The sequence below is a fragment of the Nestor notabilis genome, unplaced genomic scaffold (genome assembly GCF_000696875.1).
Source record: "Nestor notabilis isolate BGI_N333 unplaced genomic scaffold, ASM69687v1 scaffold3105, whole genome shotgun sequence".
Taxonomy (NCBI): domain Eukaryota; kingdom Metazoa; phylum Chordata; class Aves; order Psittaciformes; family Psittacidae; genus Nestor; species Nestor notabilis.
This window is the reverse complement of record NW_009930474.1, coordinates 71,889-95,433: the sequence shown is the minus strand read 5'-3', so window position 1 is coordinate 95,433 and position 23,545 is coordinate 71,889. Positions and strand designations below refer to the sequence as shown.

At 39.4% G+C, this 23,545-nt stretch overlaps 1 protein-coding gene across 1 annotated transcript in view; it reads left to right on the top strand.

The window, feature by feature from the left end:
* Positions 1–940: 940 nt before the first annotated feature.
* LMO7 (LIM domain 7) overlaps positions 941–23,545 on the top strand; it is a 90,642-nt gene continuing 68,037 nt past the window's right edge. Inside the window, exons 1-3 of the mRNA XM_010015399.1 lie at positions 941–1,005; positions 4,502–4,571; positions 19,586–19,692. The gene's annotated coding sequence lies outside the window, so the exon portion shown is untranslated. The remainder of the gene's footprint in view (positions 1,006–4,501; positions 4,572–19,585; positions 19,693–23,545) is intronic.

Genomic DNA, 23,545 nt, shown 5'->3' with positions numbered 1-23,545 from the left:
CAACTGGGATAAAACCCTCTTTTGAACTATTTTAGAAATACTGGCTCTTTTTCTAATTTGTCCTTGGGTTGTTAATCTGGGTGTTTAGAAGAAAACTGCCAAATTTGGTCACTTCAAGGGATATGGACCCAGGGGGGATCTAGTAGGAAGAATCCAAGTGAGTTTAGACATAAGCAGGGTGGTGTGTTGATGGTCTTGTTTGAGATGGAGTTAATACCACAAGCAAAGGTGGGTTTTTTTGTTGGCTTTTTTTTTTTTTTTTTCCTTGGTGGAGAGCAACTTTGCTGAATACATGTAGGCAATGCTTTTGATATTGGGTACCTTAAGTCTTTTATAAGAAATTATTCTTGTTCACTGCTTTTCACTTTGAATATAAAAAGTAGTCCCATTAGTATAGTCCTGGCACTTGCCAAATAATGGGAATTGAGGTGCACGTGGTAACACAGACTTGCCAGAGGGGTTCCTTAGTCACATTTCCTTGGGTGCAAGTGGCAGGAAAAAAAACCAAACCAAACAAAAAAACCCTATTAAAATACTTTTGTGCTGGATATGCATATACATGCTGTAACATGAAGTAGGAGATAAAAGACTCCTCTTTTGCACTTACGCTTGAAATTCATTTTATGCTTTTCAGTTTGGCTGCTATTGCTTTAGGAAATGACAAGTATTCCCACAGAATGTAGCTGAAGATTGATTTACACTAGAGGAAACTACTTGAAGATGTTTGATCTGACTTCTTTTGAGGCATAAAGAACTATGTTTTAAATACTTCTTTCTTTTGAAATTAGTATGAGAAAATAATAGTATGAACTAAGTGTTGAATTGAAAAGTTTTGTTGGTTTGTTTTTTTTGGTTTGCTTTAAGTACTTGGATGCTCTGGCTAGTCCTGATTTTGTGTGCATGTCCAATTAACTCTCTATTCTTATTTTTATAGACAGTTACTGGGAAAAGCTTTGGAACCAAAGACTTTCGAGCAGCTCTAGAAAATGGAGTCCTGTTATGCGAGTGAGTATTGACTTACCTATATAAAAATCCTTCAGGCTAACATGAGATGTCTGTTTTCCTTGCTGGCCTGAAAGTTCTTTTTGAAATACCAAAAGTGTTTTGTAATAAGTAGTTTATTTTTTCCTTTAATATGTGTTGTTTGCCCTGGGAAGGAAGAGCAGCTTTCACATGTTCTCTTTCTAGATATACATGTTCCATGTGTTGTCCCACACACTCCTTCGTATGTTACTGCGAGGATCATGCTGATCCCCTGGCCAGCTGATTGGTCATAATTCTCATGGTATCAGTGGGCTTTACAATCAGCTTGTGCAAGGTAGTGTGGCTGTGGCTGGGATCAAAGCACTCAGTTACCCTATATATACCCACTATTGTTGTTTTGGTTTGGGTTTTTGTCCTCAATCTACCACCCCCTTGAAATAAATAATTGTAAACTCTTGTGTTCTGATTCTCAAATTCTGAAAACTATCTATTCTTAACAGTGGTCTTTTTACACTTAGAGAAATTATCTTTTTTTCTTTACATTTCAGATGTGAACCTTACAAAACTATAAGCAGGCATTTGATTTCATATGTCTGTTACTAATATTGCTCTTATGGTTCCATCCAAGTATCTCAATAATGTAGAATCTATTAGATGTCATTTGGCATACTTCATAAAAACATACTTAAAAAAACCAAACAAAACCCAATGCAAAAACCAAACCAAACACTATAGGATGATGAAAGTAAAAGGATTGGGTCTCAGCATAACATAGAAATACGTTGTCACGTATGTGCACATGTAGTCCAGGTTTTGGTACTTTCTGGACTGACTTACATACTGCTTTCAGCAACAACCTCTGACTTCAGCTGTTTCTTGAGTGCTTTCTCTGAAAAGCTTCTTTGATCTTATGTATTATAGGCTTGGCAATAATGGGACTTGTCTGGTTTCGTTGCTAGATTGAGTCAGAGGTGTAGTACGTCCACTTGTTGGGTCTCTTCCATATATCTGTAATCGGTTTTGTACTTACTTTGTGCTAATCCATTAGTGTTTTAAGGAATGGCAGGTGTAAATGTCACTTAGAACACCAGTGCAAGAGAAATCTTGTTAGAGAACTACCTGGGTCATTTAAAAAATCTCAAATCAGTTCAGTTCTGACTTTTTTATTTTTTTATTTTTTTTTTACTATCTAGTAAAATAACCAAAGCAAATGCAAAAAGGCAACATTCCTGCATTTTCCCTACTGTGAATATTATTGTGTTTTCTGTCCTTAACTTTATTTTTTGCTTTGGGCCCTTTGTCCATCTAGTCTATCTTGCTAGTTGCCTCTCCTAATTAATCAAGTCCCTATATTGCAATGATAATTTTGGCTGATGTTGCAGAAATGAACGCTGTATTTTCATTACTTATGTAATGAAAATTTAACTAGACTGGATGTGGTAATAAAAATAATTTATACTTTTAATAAGAAGGTATTTCTTCAGGTATGTATTCAGTGGGATGTGTGTATTGTATTCAGCTGTAACTTTTAAACAGTGTCTTTAAGAACTGGAAGTGAACTAATACATTCTAATCCTCTGATAACTTCATTGTTGACGCTTATTTGGCAAAAGAATAAAAGCCTCCATCTGCCAAATGCAAATCAGTTAAATTTATTTGTAATTAATAGCCATATGCAAGAAAAATATCCTGTAATTTCTTCAGCTAAGCAGCTTGCCTTAGGAGACATGCAACTTTCTTTAAAGCAGAAGATGCCTCATTATGTTGCAGTGAATCATATAGCTGTCCTTCCGTATCATAATTTTAAATTTGATGTACTTGAAGTACAAAGATAAATGATTTTCATAGAAATTCTGTGGAAACAGAAAACGGCAAGATGGGAGAAGTTTTCAGATGTCCAATTTTCACCAAAGTCAATAGAGTACATAATCATCATGACAACTAGACATGACATTGTCTTTTTTTTGTTGGTTCACCTGTGACATGGCTAATTTAGTGTCCATAGATGTATTTTTTCTGGAGGTGGTACATTTGACTTAAATAGCAGATAAGGTCTATACTTGTATTGCATATTCCTGTAGCAGTCCAGTTGGTTTGTTTGGCCTACTTAAGGAAGTGCACATGGTGACTGACTGATCAGTAGCTGACTAAAGAAAACCTTTTACATTTTACCGGATCTCCTGTGTATACATAAGAGAAGGGAACTCAGTACATGCTATTTCATGTTCTTAAATGCAATGGAGCAAATACACATTTTGAAGATTAGAAAAAGGACGGACACCCTCCCCCATAATTTTTTGTTTTAATTTCACCTCAACAGATCACTCTTTTTAAAATAAATCATTAATTATATTTTTATTACTAAATAACTCAGTCAATGCAGTTGAAAAATCTCAGGACCTGTAGCCGTTATCCTTCTTCTGCAGACACTCTATCCTCCATTCCAATGTTTGTTCGTTAAACTCTGTTCTTTGTGTTTACTTTCCAAGTACATTTGCTGCTTGAGCAAAAAATGCTTTTTCCCATGTAAAGTTATAAATGCTAGGTCCTGGCTCTTCATTGATGTGGGTAGATCACAAAACCTTACTGAAGCTTTGTGGGCTAAAGGGTCTGGCCAGGCGAGCAGCAACAAGAAGAGCAAGCAAGTCCAAAATCCTTAAAGGTATACAGGAAGATGAAGACTCCAGGGTGTCCTGAGGTCCCTGTTCTCTGTTGATCCTGTGGTCTAGCATGTAATTTGAGTAATCACAGTATTTCCCTACCTGCATGACTGAAAACCTAGGTATAAAGGTGCAAGGAATCCTGTGCCTCATCCTTACTTTGGGACAAGGTGTGCATTTGGGCTTGTGTATTCAAAAGTGATGTATTAGTCTATCCTATCTTCTCAGTTTATGGATTTTATATAAAGTAAGAATGATATGAGGCACAATCTCTTCTGCCTGAGACTGAAAATGACTTGCATGTGTAAATTGTATGTGCCCAAAATGATTGTTGCACACACACTGGGCTTGATAGCATTATGAAAACTGAATTGATTTCTTACATGTATGGGAATATCCGTGCTTTCACACTGAACTCTGAAAATTAATATTCTGATATATTTTTGACATCATCTGCATCAGAACTTTTATGTGAAGAAAATCTTTAAATGGGAAATCTGAGTCTGATTAACATCACCACCCATGCAGTAGAAACACAAATCCATTTTTGCCTACGCCTACACAGGCATTTTCTTTCCTTTCTCACTTTGCCACTCTGGGGTTTTTGTGTGTGTATGGCATGTCCCATTTTTACTTCTGCAGTCTGCTGTTCCTTGTCACTTTTTTGAAAACTGATTTTTTAAAAAAACAAACCAAAAAACCCCCTGAAAACTAGGGGGCATTAATAGGTTCAGATTTAGTTGGTTCAAATGATGTAACTTGGTACTACATGCAAAGTACTTCTTAATAAGCATTGATGCTCATGCTCAAATAGAGTTGATTTATGTAACAGAAAATCGTATGACTTCTTCTTTTAGTTTGATTAACAAGATCAAACCTGGCATTGTAAAGAAGATCAATCGCCTGTCAACTCCAATAGCTGGCTTGGTAAGTATTGACATCAAATCTAATATCTGGGGTATGGCGCCAAGTTTGTTTTTAATGAGCACTCTCTTGCCTATTGTTCTTACATGGTCTTGTTACAAAAACCTACAAAGTTTTCAAAGTTTTAGCTTCATTTCAATTTTTTTTTTTTTTTTAAAATTGTATCATTAATATGGTGTCTTAGACTGCAGATTCTGTGATTTGGATCTGTAACTTTAATCAGCTTGTTGCTGTGAAGCTTCATCATCCTCCGAGGTATCAAGGACTTATGGCTCCTGTGCACAAACCTATCTAGCCTTTACTTGTCTCTCTTGAAAGGACACCCTCCTGTTTTATGTTCACAGGCCACGTCAGATGTCCCTTTATTAGGGAATGGTCAGACTAGGAAATGTTCTGTGTAGCTGGAGTATTTTTAGAATCTGCTTCTGCCCACCCACAGCAAAGCTTAGGTTGCATTAAAATAACTGTGATGATGCAAAGATCTTGCTTCAGGCTTCATTTGAGGGAATTGCCAGTGTTTTGGCTATAAATCACATTGTTGAGGGAAAGGGAGGAGATACACGTAATCATTTTCACAGGAAATTTAGATTTCCTGTATGCTGTTTGGCAAATTTGCTGGCTAGAGGCTGTAGGAGAAATTTTGTAACCATTTAGCATCAGAAACCTTTTTGTGCATAAATAATGCAAAGAATTTTTTTCTTTATTTTTGTTCTCCCCCCCACTATGAAAGCCTTTTTGACTATTCATGTCACTAGGATAGCTAGGCCATTTAGTCCTTTCAGGAGGACTATTTGTCCCATCTTAAAAGACCCAAGGTGAACAGGGACATACATGATTCCTGTAATGAATGGAAGATCCCGCTTTTTATGGTAAACATGCAGTCTTAACATTAGGGAAAGTTACTTGATGTCTTAATATGAGGAGAATGCAAAATATCTCTGGATGCTTGTATTTGTATGTTCTGATGGGTTGAGCCAACAAAATATCTGGTTTTGCTGGTCAACTCATTAGAGAAGAAGTGTAGTTAACTTGGCTGGAGGTTGTAAAATTTGGTTAACTTGCCATATATCATTGCACAAGCTAAGAATGTGCATTTCCACATCAAATGAATGTAGAAAGTGTTAGTTGCTTTTGTCCCAGAAAAGCTCAGGGTATTAGGCTTGTGAATAACGAGTGCTGCACATTCTTTTCCCATGAAGTATTGTAAAAAGAATTCAAATGAAACCAAAATCATTCTGGGAGGACAGCACAGTTTATTCTATCAGCAGTTTGATTGCATAAATGGCTTCTGAAGTAGCCATTTGATCCAACCCAGAAAACCATAGGCTAGCTTTCATTTTCATGGAGACTTAAGTGTTGTCTTGAATCATAACTGTAAGAACTCCCGGGTTTAATGCCTTTTTTTTTTTGTTTTGTTTTGTTTGTTTCCACATGAAAAATGAGGAGTATGCGTTAGGTGTGTAGTTTATCTCTTACTTGTAGTGTATGACTGTTCCTTCAAGTTGTTTCTTGTCCCGCAAGTCTTCAAAAATAAAAGGGAGGAAAGGTGAACGGTTCTCATAAACCAAGATCATCCAGTAATACTTTTGTTAAAATACCACTTGAATATAGTCGTTAAGAGTGACGATGTTTTGTGTCAGAAACCATGGAAAAGGTTTCTGATAAGTACTTCAGTTTCAGAAGATCATGATTAAGGCCGTAATGGGAGGGTTTCAGAAGATGGTGCTTACAATGGCAATAGTGGGAGGGGAGATGTATTTTCCCAGACTTGAGAGGAACATGCTCAGTTACACCAGATTTGAAGAGCCCAGCTTTGATCCTGGCATTTATAGAATGATGGGCTTTTGCATTTATGGAAAAGCAAGTGTTGATGCCTGACAAGCTTAGGATACTGCAGCTGATGAACCATAGGATTTTTACATGAAAAGAGCTTGCTAAGGAGTTATCCAGGAGGCTTGCTTGCCATCTTCTGGAAATATTTTCATTGCTTGTAACTTGCTTCTCCCACAGATCTGTTTCTAGAGTGTTTTGTGTCGCTTCATATGTATACTTTTGTGGCTCTTACTTCTGCTGATTTCAGTATCTTTCAGTATTGCAGTAGTATTATTGCTCCTCACAAAGCCTTTATGAGATTTATATATGACTGATGGTAGGGGGATTCTTTTCCTTTTCTTTTTTTCCCTTTTTTTTTTTTTTAATTTTCCCTAGAGGAAAATCCTGTACTCTGAACATCTTTGGATCGTATTCTTTCTACACTTTAAATCATGGTTTTGCTTAAAGTTCTTTGGGGGTGGTAGAAATAAAATGATTGTTTAGCAGAAGTAAACCTAGAGAAAACCTGGTTCTCAATAAGTATGGACTTTTCAGCTTGAGTCCCAGCATGTGAGATGGTTAGATGGTTTGGATATAATCACATGATGGGGAGGGCTTTGTAGTCTGATGACTTATTTTCCAGCATGGCTCTGCTGACCATTTTTGGAGGTGCATGTCTGGCTGCAGCACCTTTCTTCCCCAGAAACCTCATGTTTCCAATTCAGTTGGCTGAACACAAAGAATCAAACTGTTACGGAGGTTATAAGACATCACGAGACAGTAGGAAGAGGAATGAATTTTGTATAGTATATGCAAGCTCAACACATCTGTCAGAACAATATATTGCTTATTGCTCAGGAGGAATAACTTCATGCTCTGTAGCAAGGCAAATCTTTAGTTAAAGTAAGTTTCCAGCTGAGGCCAGGGAGTGAAGCAAATTTGGAGTTAGAATCAATATTTCCTTTGGAGAGGGGTAGCTGATGGAAGTCTTGCCTTGCAGTGTACCAATTTGGTCTTCTGAGACCATCTATGTTTCCTTGCATCTCTGGTAAGGTGGAAGTGCAATGCTTTGTTCTGTGGCTGGGAAACGTTTCATCACATCCGAGGGCTGAGGTCAAACCACAGGATAGAGTAAAAAGCTATTGGGTTTTTAGAACTGTAAGTTAAATACCATTAGTGATTTTTAATTATTATTATTTTCTATTTTTTAAGTTGGTCCTTGATTTCAAACGAGCAGAGATGTTGCTAAATGTCTTAGTGTGACTGCTGGATGAATATTAGCACCAAATGTCATATTCATCAAGTTCTTCAGCTTTGCCAGAGGGGTTTTTTTTGGTGAACTTTTGGTTCCCTTTCACACAAGAGAATAAAACTGCACGTTTCTAGGCAGTACCAGGTTTGAAAATGTGCATCTGAAATACTGTGGAATTGGGATGTTGTTGTTTTGTTTTGTTCTAGTGGGGAATTAAAGTTCCTTTAGGGTGAAGAATGTCTTGATAGTTTTCCAGGCAGGATTTTTCAGACATTTATTTTTCTGGTTCACCAGGGCTCAACATGCCCTTCTGACAAGTGCTGTTCAAGCATCATTCCCTCTCTTTAATGCAATCTAATGTACCATCACTACATTCTATAATTTACTTATTTAATGTATCAGAAGGTATTAATTCCACTTGCACCAAGACAGCCACTTCAGACAGTGAGGGAGAGCTACTTTGTTACAGAGGTCATCGGTGTGTGCCTCCTAAACCAGGAAAGTAGGGAATAATAAAGGTAAGAAGGGACGTATGGAAGAAAGGTATACCGAAATGAGAAGGGAGATAAAGACGGGTGGATAAGATGAAAATGTTGCCATTAAAAATATTTTTCTGAGCCTTTGTGCCTAACACATTGCAAACCATGGAACCGCCCTGGTACTTCCTTATCTCTTGTCATCAAGTGGAGCTGGCCAAAATTTCCTTTTCTGTGGGAAAGTTTTCTTGACAGGGTTGTTTTTTTGTGTTGCAGGAGAATGGCATGCAGATGACATTTTGACTTTATTGTAGGGCACTTGTAAAACGATTTTTCAGGTAAAATCCACACTTGCAAAGTCAAGATATTATGCTTTATTTAGGACTCAGCTGCAAAGTTCCTTCTCTAGGTTACTTAGAATCAAATTAGATGTGTTTTCCACCTTAATTTAAAAATACAGCAATATTAATATGAGATGTTTCATTTTAATAAGAAAAAAAGAATTATTTTCTTGAAAGTATATTTATTAAGTTCATTTCTTCATGCTGAAAATCATGACTATGTATTTTCTTCTGTTATTCACCTCCTTCTGCTTATTGTAGCCATTATATTGGTCCATGCTTTCTGTCTTCTTGCATTTTGTATTTTTTTTAATTATTTGAATTTCTAAGTATTAAACTTCTGCTCTGTGAATTCAACTAGTATAGGCTACATTAGTAATACTAACAGTAGCTTGTCTGGTATGGAAAAATAAGTATAAGAGAACATCTCCTTTCTATCCTTCATGAAAAATGAGGAAGCACAAATACATGGACTAATTTACATAAAAGCCACCGTTGCTTGCTTTGCTATGAAACACCAAAAAACAAAGGCTCAAACCTGGATGGAATTGCTGGTTGTGCAGCAACTAACAGTGTCCAAAAATGCTCATAAGAAATAGCCCATAAATGCTCAGAAATTTTGGTTAAGAGCTGACTAATGAGCTCATAACCATTTGGTGTACTTTTTTGCTTGTCTGATGTTCTCTTTTTGCAGCAATAAGGAGTAATACTGAGTGATGTAAACCTTCTGAAGGTTTTGAAGAATACCAAAACACATGAAAGATGGGGACAGACTTTTTAGCAGGGCCTGTTGCGATAGGACAAGAGGTGACGGTTTTAAGCTAAAAGAGAGGAGATTCAGGCTGGATGTAAGGAAGACTATGTTTTTCTTATTTAATGGATTTTAGTGAGATTTTTTTAGTGCTACAAAAAATACAATTGGAAATTAGTATGTGTGTTTCTGTTATAAAATTCAGAAGTTTCAGTTGATGTTACTTTACACTGCTAAGCAAATGTTGCTTCTAATTTGGGAACGCTACGGGCACACAAACTGTGGGATGAAAATCCAGTTTAAAGAAAGAAAAAACTAACACAAAACCCAAACAATGTTATGACTTTTTTTGGTCTTTTAAAGTTATGGAGCATTTCAGAAACCTGATAATTATGGTTTAAAAAATTAAGGAAAGTCTTTTATATAAAAAGTTTTTAAAATGTTACATCTTGGAGTACTTTGCAAAGAATGCTTTACCATGGTTTCAGTTCTACACTTGAAAATAGCAGAGCATGGGTAGAGGGAGCTTAGTGGCTTTCCCAAGGTCAGTCAGTAAGTCAGAGTATGGTAGGGGTTGACTCTCAGTCCAGTGCACTCACAAACTATACTGGAAAAAAAAACAAACCCAAACCAAAAAAGTCTGACTTTAGTTATGAGAACCTAAAGCTATATATTAGCAAATGTCAGGAGTGATGCAAGACCTGATAGGAATGTATGTGGAACTATAAATCACTTCTAATACCCTTTCTACTGTCTTATGGGAAAGAGAAATGTAGCTTGTATGGAAATACCTCTGTTAGACAATTAAGAAAAGAGGATTGTGTGCTAGAAAGGAAGTATGGTTATTAATAGTCAGAGATGACATTGTTCTGTAGTCTTTCAGTGCCTGATAGTGGGAGTATGTAATCTCAGCAGCGGTTTACTGATGTTTTGTGGCCTTCTGCTTGAAAACATATGGTACATTTCAGCCTTAGCTCTCAATTTCCTTTAATTGTTTTCTGTTGCTGCCTAAACACTTTGAAATGTAGGGTGTGGGGAAAGAGGAGGTTGATGCATACTCTTTGTGACATTTTTAGTAGCTGCTCAAGACTTCGATCAGGCAGAATGAAACCCAGACACTGGATTGAACTTGACAGGTTTTGGGTGGGAGATGATGAAATGAAATGTGTTGAGGAGACACAAGTGGGAAGAAACTATATTGGTACAGACCCCAAGAAATTAAGGTTCAGCTACTTGCCCTGGTCTCTCGTAAGGGGACAGTCAGTACTGTGCCTGTTGGTTGATGTCCCTGAATCAAAAGTAGTATTTTGGGGAGGCTTTAAATGAGACAATTTCTTCCAAATTGATGCTTCCAGCATGTTACTGGGGTGAGATCCCAAAATGCTAATTAAGTAATTTAAAAACTCTTGTAAACTAACTGTAAAGCAATACTATGGGCAGTGAGAACTTTATAATGTGGAAATTTTTCATTTCTCCTTCTGCTCTGAACCAAAGCTCTGAAAAAGTATGACCTTTTTTGCCTCAACTTGCCAGCACTTAACAAAATATATAAATATGGTTGCCAAACAAACTGCAAAAACTTTCCATTTCTCAGCTCAATCAGCTGTAGTCTGTATTCTATTTTTATTTCCTTAAATAACTGATGACTCTTTCTGTGTTTGTAATGAAACATTCCTTCCTAACTGGAAAAAAAATGTCAACCACGTAGAACAGGTACACACCTTAAATCATACTTGTGACATTTATAATCTGATAGCTCCTGCCTTTGCCAAGGAAGTGCAGTTTTGATATTTCTTATGGCAGTTGGTCTTTATCTGTGTTAGATCTTCCTGAGCTGGACAATACAGTGACTGGTTTGTCAGGTATTTGTTAATGTGTAGTGTTTAAATTTTGTGGCAATTTCCAAGGAAAGTAGATGTTAATTGCAGCAGTGATAACTTTGTGCTTTGAGTGCTGGAGCTGTACAGCTATGCTACTGGCTCTTCTGTTTGATATAAAATACTTATACAACATCTTTTAACGCCCATCTGAACACCTCCACGCCTGCGTGCCTGTGGTGAATTGCCCTCCTCCAGTGATGTATGTAAAAAACCTTCCAAATTCTTTTTCAGGAAGACTGAAGTACTAAATCATAGTCTAAAAATCAGGGACTATGTGACTTGAGGATCTGAGGCAACTTGCTCTGTTTTAAGCCCTGTATGTGGCGGGACTGAATTTCATCTATATCAAATTGTCGACCTGTGTGAGCAAAACAGAAACTTGTATATACAACTTAAAAAAAAAAAAAAAAAAAAAAAGAGGTTGCCAAAACTTTGTGTTTCAAGAACAAGAGGTCTTTACTTCTTTTATTACTCATTAGGCTTCAGGGCAGTTTCACCTTTAAGTGGATTACTGTCATTCCAGTTCTGTGTAGTGGAGTGACTTGGCACTGGAGTATTTAACACACTTTGCTTATAAATTCTGTTTTGTATAAACCATTTGAGGTGAAAAGCACATCACTTGATTTAAATTTTTTTATTTTTTTTTTTTCTTGACTTCAACTGGAATGCAACTAACTGGTGGGAAAGTAAAGGCTTGTCTAAACACAGAAATAGCCTGGGATGGTTATTCCATATTGGCTTTCCAAGCCTGTATGTTCTTTGCAGTAAGAATACCTACAAGGAGAGAGCTAGTCACTTTGGCCCAAAATGGAATGAAGCTGTGAAGCAGAGAGCTATCCTGATCTACAAGGCATGTCTGCCCAGAGTGCCCACATGCTGTACTTTTGCCCTTGTCCTTTCCAGCTGGCCTTATTTGGCAGCACTAACATCCCAGAAACACACCTGTGGTTTACAACCTGATATTCACTCTCTTACCAATAAAAGCCTTATTTGGTACATGTTGTTGCTATGACATTACAGCCATGTATTACAGCAAAAGTTACGGTATAGCTAGGTAAAAGATACAGGCCTGGGAAGAGTTTAAAGTCATTGAAGACAGTTGTTCCCTTCCTCTGTTGAGCACTTTGAAAGCTATCAGCTTGGAAGTCTTGCTTCAAAAATACCCATTAATTTCTGTTGTGTTTCCCTTAATCACATTACTTCTGTTGGAAGGAAACTGTGGAGCTCAGTGCTGCAAGAGGTTGCAGGCAATGAGGTGAGCCGAGCAGAGAGGTCTTCTGCTGGCCATTACATATGGCGGTGGGCAGTGCCAAGAGCTGAGGAACAAACTCTGGGGAAGATCCTTCAGTACACACTTTGGCTGTACAGAGGTCTGTAACTGGCTGCTGTCATTGCAGGTGGAATTGGGGTTTGGGGGATGGATGGCCCTTTTTGTTCAAAACCAGAATAGTTCTTATCTAAGGCTGCTTCAGACCGTGGTTTCCATAATGGCTGAACTCTGACACTCATGAATTGCAGCGGTGAAGGGAAATATTCCTCTTTCTGGGTGACTTAGTTATCGCAATTGGGAGCAGTAAGGTATGTTTATGCATAAAGTTTCATTCCTGCACTCTGGCAGGAGAAGCACCTGCTTTTTGAGAGGAAATTGGGAAGTGAATCGTTAAAAGAGTTGGTGTCTGTAATCACGTGTAGAGATGGGGCAGGGAATCCCTGTGTCAAGGATCACAATAATTTATTATTTCACCTAAGGTGGAAAAACAACGAAGGGCGCACACAGAGGGGAGTGGCAATGCAATTAGCGCCGTTTCTGATCTTTGGCCAACATGGTGCTCTGTGCACTCTTACAGGTGGGATAACTGACTGAAGCCCTGAGGTCAGTCTTAAGTCAAATTACCCCTGCAGGATGATTGCTTTAATTGTTGTTTTTAGTTTGGGGCCCAAAAAGAGAGGGGAAGGGGAAAAGTAGTCTAGCTATTCCACCTACTCCTCCTTCTCCTTTCAGTTCAAGGTCCAATCCATTAGCAGCCTTTGGAGAAACAAGGAGAGCTGTAGGAGCAGGGATCACAGTCTACAGACAAGATGAGTGGGTGACGGGCACTGAGCATCCCAGTGTGCAAGGCCAAGGTGGTAACTGTGGGTTACTGGCTTCCAGGCCTGTGGTCAGACCACAAGGTTGGCTCAGTCTGGTTCCTTGCTCTCCCCCTCACGCCTTCTGCCCCCACCCGCACCCACAGTCAGTGCTAATAACCGAAACGTACCTCCAAGGAAGAGCAAGTTACCCAACTTGTTCAACAAGCTCCTGCTGTAGGTTTCTTCCCTTACCCCACCTCCAAATACAAACAACACGTAGCTGCACAGTGATGCTGCTGCAAAATGCAGCTTTGAATCTGCATTTAACCAATTTGAGCCAGCCTTAGTAGTCAGTATAGTGCTGCATCTATCCTACTTTTTAAAGAAATACCTCCCTTTATAATGAAAATAGGCCCTTATTTAAGGGTGCCAATAAAGAGGGTTTGTCACAAATGCAGAGCTGAAGGAGACGTAGTGTAAGCTTTCAAGAGGACTCCAAATGTCTCCATAAATGTAGTACTAAGAAAAACGTCTCTTAGATCTCTATTCAGGTATTTTCAGAATTCTGTAGCTGAAATGCATCAGTTTCTGTTCCTAAAATGTCAGAAGCTTTTTGTGGGTTTTCTTTTTCTGGAGTTCTCCCCCCGCCCCCCACCTTTGGGTACCTGGAAAATGAAAACAACTTCTGGCACTAAGTCACAGTCTGGGTGATGGTGTAATACTTCCATGTGAATGTGCTTCATGGCCCTGCAAGCATAGGGTGCCCTTATGGGAAATTCAGCTCCCATTCTTCACCTTGATACTCTGCAAAAAAGCCCAAACAAATAAAAGCCTAAAAATCCCACCACCCCCCCCCCCAAAAAAAAAAAAAACAAACCCAAACCAGAAAAAACAAACAACAAACTCAAACCAATTGAAACAAAAAAACCCAACCAAATAACCCGAAACAAAACAAATAGCCAAACCCAAAACAAAACAGAGCTTTATATTGCAGTAGAAGTAAGGTTTTTAACTGAAACAGTGAGTGTTTGCATAAAAGTAGGAGACAACCTGGAGGACTGTCTTCATCTGTTGGCCGAAGCAGCCAGGAAAAACAGAAAAACAGAAAAACACTATGTTAATTAAATTGTTTTTCTCCCAGATGCCAAGTGAATTGAAAGATGTGCCATAACTTGTATGCCTATGAGAGTTTGCTGTGTTTCACTGCATGCGTCAGGCTCCAGAGAAACAGTTAACCAGGGGAGAAGACAGGCTTACCACACAGCATGACTGCACCTTAGAGAAAGCAAATGTATTTACACGCTTGTTTAAATTAATATTCCTGCCCCACCCAGATAATAATGATAATGAGGGATTTATTTTTTAATTAAATTGCATCTCAAATATAGAAGCTGAATTTACCGTGATGTTGTGTTGCACAGAAATAGTCAAAATAAGATGGTATTTACGCATGCTTACGTGGAGACCTCTCTTCTTAATTGACTTTCACTTTATGCTCTTTCACTTTAGAGATTTCTGAGACTACTCTTGTATTTTATGCACTGTATGTCTCTTCTTAGGTTAGTGAATGGTTGTGGTTTTCCTATTTAACATCAACTCTTTCTCCGTCCTTTTTATATCTCTACTTTTGTATTTTCCCTCATTTCCCTGTTACTCATGATGATTCTTTTCTTTTTTAATTCCTGTTCTAGAAGTTACTACTGTATTTTCTGGGTTTTATAGGTGTTGAGGAACGTATGTATTTCCCGCCACCACCTCACTAGCCCTGTATATTTGTCTTCCTTTTCATAGTGCTGTTTGCTTTTGTCTCAAGTTCTTGCCATGGTGGCATATATTAGGAGTTGATTATAGGTGCAAACATGGCACCACTGCCAGTTGCAATCCCTCAAATTTAATTATTTAATTTTAGGTTTTTAAATTACTTTTTAAATCATTTTTAAAAGAAGGTGTCCATATTCTTACGTTCTCCCATACAGTGACTGGCTTCTTTCTTCTTTGCAGTCTGAAGGATAGTGATGGGAATGAGGAGCCCTGTTGTGGCAGCCTTGCTGGGGTTGCAGAGCTCTGGTGCAGCCCCCCTACCCCTTGCCTGGGAGCAGGAGCAGCACTGAGGTCTGGCAAGGAAGAACAGGGAAGACTCAGCTCTTTGCTCTCCTCATGTCCATAAGGTTGTGTCCATAAAGAGTGAGAAAGGCACTCCTCATGCTTTGCTAGGATGTTGGAGAGCGGGAGGGAATGGACCACAGTCTCACTTGCAATATGGGCATGTTATCTTGGCTCCTTCTCAACGCTGGTTAGAGAGGAATGCTTTAGCAACAGGCAGAGGGAAGGGTTTGTGGCTAGTGATGCCCCATGGGGACCAGAAAGGCAGGTGCATGCCTGAAAGCATGCAGTATCATTCGTCATTCCCCCCGAATAGTGGTATTTAAATGCCTGCCCGTGGATGACCTGCTTCCCACTGCTGGCTCCATCTCTCTCGTGTTACAACTTCGCAGAGTTTTTGGGTGTGGTTTACTTTGAAGTTTGAGACAAAAATGAAATGCTGAACTGTAATAGCTATACCTACTCAGCATTCTGCGCTGTGCATTTAATGTAAGTCTGCACTGCATGTGGGAAACTCAAGTTGTGCTGGGAGCATCTGAAGTGCTCTGCCCTTTCATCGTGCACACTGTCTGAGGAAAAAGAAACAGCCCCTCCACACCTCCTTCCAATCTCCCTACCTATTCTCACCAAAACACTTCGAAGTAGTAATAACATGCCAGAAAGAAATTGCACTTGAATTTCGTGGTTAAGACTTAAGGCTTTATTTTTGTTGTGATTTAAACTCTGTAATTCTGTGATGCTAATTCCAACTTCAGATGCTTATGGAAATGCACTGCTGGAGCTCTGTATTAAAATCATGGAGTTGACTTTTGTCCACCTAGTGCCTGTTAGTTCAGGAGATTTCTTTTTTAATGGTCAGAAACATTGTTTTCTACGTAAATGTATTTGATCTGCCTGACCACGGAGCCTTGCCTTTGGACTGGGCTTCTCCTCTCTCCCTTTCTGGTTTTCCTTCCCTCGTGCTGGTAGGTGGCAGCAGTATTGCCTCTTATGCCCCATTTTATGGGTATAACACAACCAAGTTCTCCAGTTCTCATTTTGTAAGTCCCTTGTCTTCTCTCATCATCATACTCCTCTCTCTGCAACTCTACTAATTTGAATCTTTCCTAAACTTAAATGGCCTGCCCTCATTTACAGAGATTGGGAACAGTGGTAGAGGGCAGTTGTGGACATAGGCATGAGCCCTTTTTTCAACTCAAGCATGCCACTTAAGTGACTTGCAGTCACCAGGAGGTAGATCTAGTATGTTGTGCTTCTCCAGGCTTTTGAGTTCTGAATGCTTAAGAACCCTTTTTGGGGACTATGATGAGATTCAGATTGCAGTATATGCTTTGAAGCTGAAGTTGTAACTTCAGTTAGTCTTATTTAAAGTACAGTTATATTGGTAAAAGGAATAGCATGATGGCTTCTATATTTGAATGCATTAATCACTGAACAATGTTCCTGTTCACATTTCTAATGTTAAATCTAATTGCAAGGTTGATAGCTTGCCTTTTTTCCCCTGCTTATTTCTGTGGTGCTATTTAAAATTAATTTTAAGGTTCATTATTCTGGTAGAGTTTAAAACTGCTGTTAGCTATTTTGAGACCTGTAGCTTTGGTGATTTACAATGATTAGGGATGGTTGAGAATAACTTGGCAAAGACAGTATTTACAAGTGCTGATTTGCTGAAATGATACATTTTTGTGTCAATTTGCTAACCTGAGTAATAACCTTTTGGGTGCCATGTCCTGATGCTTTGGGGGGTCAGTTCCAGGCCCTGACTGGAGCAAAGCTAGTACTGGGGCAGTCACCTGTGAGATAGTAGGTGTGCTCAAACTGCTGGCTTGGGAGCTGGGGGAGGCAGATTTTGAACCATGTTTTATCCTGCACATAAGTGTTGTAACTAACTGTGTTCGCCTCCTGTGTTGTCTTCCCGTGCCTCTGACCAGTTTCTGACGGTCTTGACTCATGTTGGCGATGTAGGATGTCCTCCATCGCCAGGAGAACATATCCTGGATGTTCTCAGGGGCTGTAAGTGTTCTTTATCGGGAGGGTGATGTTTGATAGGTTTAATTGCTGCGACACCTTCAAAATTAATTCTCTCATGTGCCAACAGTTCAGTGGTTGTGCAGCCAAGCAACCACTGATGAGCAACTCCTCTGCTTTGTTTTCCTAGTGCTTGGGGTGTAGGCATCATCCATTTCTCTAAGTCTCTGACTCTTCTTCCTTGTTTACCTGCACAATGTGCTCATTTTCTGCAGTTCAGTTGACGTAACCCATTGCTTTGGGAGTTGACTCTGAGTTTGGGTGATTGGTCAGAACAATCAGGGCATGTTGCCTTGATCAGCGTCAGTGTCACTTCAGTTCATTCCCTTGCAACTACTTGTTCCTTCTGCTCTGCAGAAGTTTCTTGGACTCCCCAGACCCCTGAACATGTCTGTTTTTCACCAAGTAGCTCCCCTTCTTGCAATGGAACTGTAGTCTCTGGCCTCTTCCATACAGAAGCAGCGGTGCCTTTTCAAGTCTTTGGGATTTTGGTACTAATCATAGGATGGCTTGTATTGGAAGGGACCTTAAAGATCACCTGGTTCCCACCCGCCTAACACAGGCAGGGACACCTGCCACTAGACCAGGTTGCTCAAAGCCCCGTCCAACCTGGCCTTGAACACTGCCAGGGATGGGGCAGCCACAGCTTTTCTGGGAAACCTGTGCCAGTGTCTCACCAGCACTCAAATATTAATTGAATAAAACTGACATATCTAGTCAGATTTCACTATGCTGCATGGAAAGCAAAAAGGGGCATTGCATGGAAAGGAAAAGTAAATGTACTTCCTGAGGTTATATACCCCACCATCAGTCTCTTTGGCCACTTCAGCAGACAGCCCCCTGGGCACTGCAGAGGCTAATGCACAGGCAGAGGTGAGGTTGCCTGTTCACCATCCTTCCAAGCCACTTCCTTTCATTTGCCACCACATCACGTCCCCCCCTCATTGTCATGTCACATCCCCCTGAAGCAGAGCAGCTCCCACCATGGCACATCACACGTCAGGCTTTGAGGCAAAACCTTTCCAGTGTGAGACACTTGGGATCTTTTGGATGTGTTAACACAGAGCCTGCAGCCTGCACAGGGAATACCTTGTTCAAATATTTTCCTTGAATGAAGCAGTGTTTACAGACTGATAAATACTAGAATCCTAGGGACCTTCAAAACAGAACATTGTGAGTATTCTTGGGTTTCTTTTACTTTTTAAAGCCTGTATTAGAAGCAGTGGTTGTTTTCTTTATGGTTTTTGTTTGTAAAGAAATTTTAAATGATGGTATAATTGTTACAGCCAGTGATTATGTGTCAAAAAGAAAAAAAGTTTAAAGTGTATTAAATTGCTGAAGTGGAACTTTTCCATACTGTGAAACTCTGTTACCAGTACCTTGATTTAGGAATCCTTTAAATGACAGGGCTGTGCCTAGCTTCTGAATTAAGTAACTTGTGTACCTTTTCCTGTGGCTTCCAGCTGAAGGGAGCAAGTGTGCAAGAGGGCACATTCTTTTGTTGTTGATAGCATTCCGCCTTAATGAGAAGGAATTTCTTGCCTATTGCCTATTGTTTATGAAGTGTTTATGAAAGAGATCACAAGTTGTATAATCTCTCTCTCACTATTGCTTATTTGTTGTTTTTGTTTAACCTTGCTCTTGCAGGTGGGTTGATCTGCAGCAGGTGCAGAGAGTGGTGCTGTTAATACCCTAATACCCTGCACCTATATTCTGTAATATTGGTGTGCGCTGGGTAGGGGGGAGGATAGAAGGGGGAGGAACACAAAGGAGAGGAAAAACCCCTGATGTAAGGAAGCAGCAGCACTGAATACAGTTTGGGTTTTGTCTCTCCGGAGCTTTGCTCAGCAACCAAACCCAGACTCCAGGTGCAGTATTCCCTCAGTGGTCTGTGAGCACAGAAACAGTGCGTCCCTCCTCTTCTTCCTCCCCTGCCAAGAGTTTCTGGGTGGTGAATGTCAGTAGCTGGAGTTATTTTTAAAGGCAAGAGGTGAGGCTTGTCGTGCAAAGCGAGGAAGAGGGCGTTTGTTTGCTGAGCAGAGCTGACATCAAAGTGGAGATTGCTGCCTACTGGCTCACTGCTGCCTTATGCCAGGTAATCTTTAACATACCCCTCAGTCACCGAGATCGCAACCCAGCCTGCCTGTGTGCATGAGGAACGACCTGCGTCTATGATCCAGAAGATTGCTTTTTCAGTATTATTTACGTGAGCTGGACTTTGACATTCAAAAGCTCTCACTAATCATCTTGCAAAACCTGCTTAGTGCTTTTAACTAAGCAACTGCTTTTTACTTCTCTTCGCAGGATAATATAAATGTTTTTCTGAAAGCGTGTGAAAATATTGGACTGAAAGAAGCTCAGCTTTTTCATCCAGGAGATCTTCAGGATTTGTCCAATCGAGTTACAGTCAAGTGAGTTTTGTGGTTTTGTTTTCTCCCTCCCCTTCTCCTTCTAAGCTGTTTCACGATTTTTTTTTTTATTTTTTTTATGTTTGCCTATGGAAAATTCTTTTAATCTGGTACGAGCAGTTCTGAATACTGTGCTGAGGGTTTAAGCCTTGTTGACACTGGTAGATACAATTTGCACAAAATTAATTTAAGAAAAATGAAGTATTATTATGCCTTACAAGCAAACTAATTGTTAATGAATATTTACAGCATTTAATATATGAGAGAGAAACTGTTCAGGTTATTTTAAACTTGGAGCAAAATTAACTGTTAAATGATATCACAAGCATCGCTTCCCTGTATGCTTTGTGATTACTGATGTAAAATCCGAAAGGCTGTGGTGATACTTCTGATACCTACCTGAATGGCTCCAAGGCTCAGGTACAGTGTTCCTCAAGGACTGTGGGTCTCACCACTCCAAATATTAATCAGGTGTTTGTTACCGAATGTCACATCTGTCAATGGGGGTGTGTGTGCACGAGTAGAAATCAAGTACTGAATTGCACAAAGGGAAATTGTCATGTTTACAGAGAAAAGAGTTTTCCTGTGAAATAGTGGTTTGGTTCAGAAACATAATTGATGGATTCTCAAATTTCAGGACTGCTGTGTCTCCCATTAGGAGTCTTATTACTAGTTTCTGAGAGATTAAGGTGCATTTTTACTGTATAGACACTTAACAGGTGTTTTAAGATAAATGTGTCATGGAAAAATATTGTCCTGGGGCGTCTTGCTCTGGTACAGTATTAGCTGTTTTTATTGTGTTAGTACAAAGGGTGGATTTGTCTCTTAAAAAAAAAAAAGAAGCTTCAGTGATTTTTGCTGGAAACATGTCAGGTTAAATGTTAAGAATTGATTCCTATCTTAAATTGCTGGTTTTATCAAAGAGAAATAGGCAGTAATCCTTCTGTAAATACAAGATAAAAATATTGTGAAGCGACACAATTGCTTTAATTGGAAAGAAATCTCTATGTAGGTGGATCAGGCGGTATCATGTTGACATACTCTCTGCCTGGTTTCAGACTGAAAGTTCATACCGTTTTGAGGTCTGATACTTGAGAGGGCAACGCATTTTCCAATCTTTGACTCATACCCGAAACGTATTTAGGGATTTGGCACCTTTCCAGGATGCCGATATTCTTGCTGTTGGTTCCTAAATCATGCCAAAAGCTGGAGGGTTGGTAGCTTCTAACATGCTTTAATTACCCACAAAACCCTTGCTAAAGTTATTTTGGTGGAGGCTTGCTTCAAAGTGTATCACCAGGAAGAGTTAGAGGCAGTCAGGAGCTGGTCTTCAGCAATGTCAATAGTGACAAGCTGAAACCCCGGGGAGGTCAAGTTAGCAAACTGTTGTGCAAGGTATGTTGTCCAACTTGTCCCTACTTTAACAGCGGTTCCCAAGTGAGGTCAGCCATGAAGTTCATCCAGTGGGTCTGTAACCAGATTTTGTTGGTGGTGTTTTTTGTTTGGTTTTGTTTTATCCTTTCAGCTCTGCTGGTTCTCCTCCCAGCTCTGGGAGCAAAGAGTAAGGCTGGAATTTGAAGTTGTCATAAGGCAGTGGGGGTTTTACATCATAGCTACTTGGCAACACGTTAGTTGGTGATTTTCAGAAAAGCAGCTTTAACCATTGAGCACCTCTTACTGAGAGCAATGCAAGAGGTCTGGGTTAAAGTTGAGACGCTGCCAGTGGTATAGCCATGCTCTTTTAATTTGTTTCAATGTAAGTCTGATTTTTTCCACACTGTCATATGACAATCCCACGGTGTGTGTAAAATAAGAGTAATTCAAAACTTTTGTATCTGAGCATGCTGTAAAATGCTAACCTAAACTATACTAGCACATTTTGAGGTGTTTAGGAGTTTGGAGGGGGATGGGAAGTCCAAGAAATGAAGGAAATAAGTTATATGAAGAGAACTCTGCCCATTGAAAAATTTATTATGAGTCATTTGATTACTCAGAGGGCAAGCTAGTCTTCAGAGGGTTTCCAGAGAGTTGTATGTGTGTAAGGAGAGAAATGCTATGTGATCAGGAGCTTTATCTGATGAGGTTTTTTTGTTATTTAATAGAAATAACTAACTTCACACATTCAAGCTGAATTACCAATTTCTTCAAAACTTGTAGGATGCGAGACCTCAGAAAAGAGATATTATTTCATGTCTTGCTTTCGTATTATCCTCTGTTAACCTTAGTTTCAGTATTAGAAGTAAATAATTTCTTGTCCCAAAGAGGGAAAACTTTTTTTTTAATATGCTGATTTTTATAAAAGATTACATTTAATTTTTGGCTTTCTAACATTCCTAAGCAAATCCATTTTGCTGCTGTCACCTGAGGCTAATTGCGTACATCTTAAACCATCTGTGATAGGTTGTACAGGATAACATTTACATGTGCCTGAAGCAGTGTGTATTTTGACACCTCAGCAGTATTACTGTGTTCTGCTGTTGCACCACCTTTAGAGCATGCTTATCTACCCAAAATAGATTAAATAAACTCTTGCTGAAACAATCAGCTTTTCAGGCTGAGAACAGCATGCTGGTGGGATACACATATGTACTGCCAGGCATAAGAAGATGCCTGATTTGCCTTACATGTGGAAAGGAGATAAGAGGAAGGTACCATTAGAAGGGTGGGTATGCTCCTGTAGCTAAAGGCAGGCATGAGAGTTGTCATTTTATGTCAGAGCAAAAACAGTTTCTGATGCTGGCTGGGATCTCCATCCCTGCCATCTGTAGATTTCTGTAGACTTCTCTAATTGCTCTGATGCCTCTGGTGCTGGGAAGGTCCTGGAGGAGGATCGCCTGCACTCTGAGAATGATGTGCTCTGTGGAGAGGTATTCCTTCCTTCTGTTCTGCCTGCCTCTGCTGCCTGGCAGTTGTGTGTGGTACCTCCTTCTCCTTACCTTGTGGGAAATCATATGCCCTAAGGCTGTTGGCATCTTGGACTGCAATCCTGTCCACCTGGGCAGGCTCCCTTCCCAGAAGGAAAAGTTAAGTTCTCCTTGTACCTTTCACTATACCTTCGCTGATAAGTGCTCGGTCTTTCTATCTCATCAACACCACCACAGTGCCATTCAGAGATACTGGACTTTGTATTTGTGTATGTGGTGATGTTAGTTTGTCGCCTGAGTTAAGGTGAAGACTCTCTGTTCCTCATGGCTTTCTAGAAGCTGTGCTAAGAAAATAATCTTCATATCTGGTAAGGAGGTTACAACTCTCACTTGTATTTTGTTTTCTATTGCAGCTGAGATGATGCATAGGGATAATGAGAAACTCCTCTGTAATTACTACTAGTATCTGGGACGGGAGAGGCAAGAATCCTCTTAAATATCCAGACTCTCAGTTCCAAGTGATTATGTGATTATCCTTTTTGCAAATAAAAAGCTCCTTAAATTTTCATTCTTTAGAAGGTTGTGTGAAGAGAATTGGTTAAAATGACTGGTTGCTCTTCAAAGCCTTGCAAACTTTATGCTTTGCCAGATCAGCAATGAGATTAGTAGTGGGGTGATGTGGAAAAAATACACTGGCATGGATGGTTTCTTTTCTGCCAATGAAAATGTAAGTGTGGATTAATGCCTGAGATTTATAGTTCAGTCTTTCTGTAAATCTGCAGAAGTTATTGCTCAATGGTATAGTACAGCAATGTGTCATGTGTTCCAATAAAGATTATCCAGATGGATTTATTCCTCACATACCATGTTTGGCAATCATGTGCACATCATACTGTTTTGTGGCTAGTTATTTATGTATATGCCTATGTGTGCCTCTTCAATTCTTTCACTATATTTGATTTTATTTTTATTTAGCCTAGAATTTTATGATT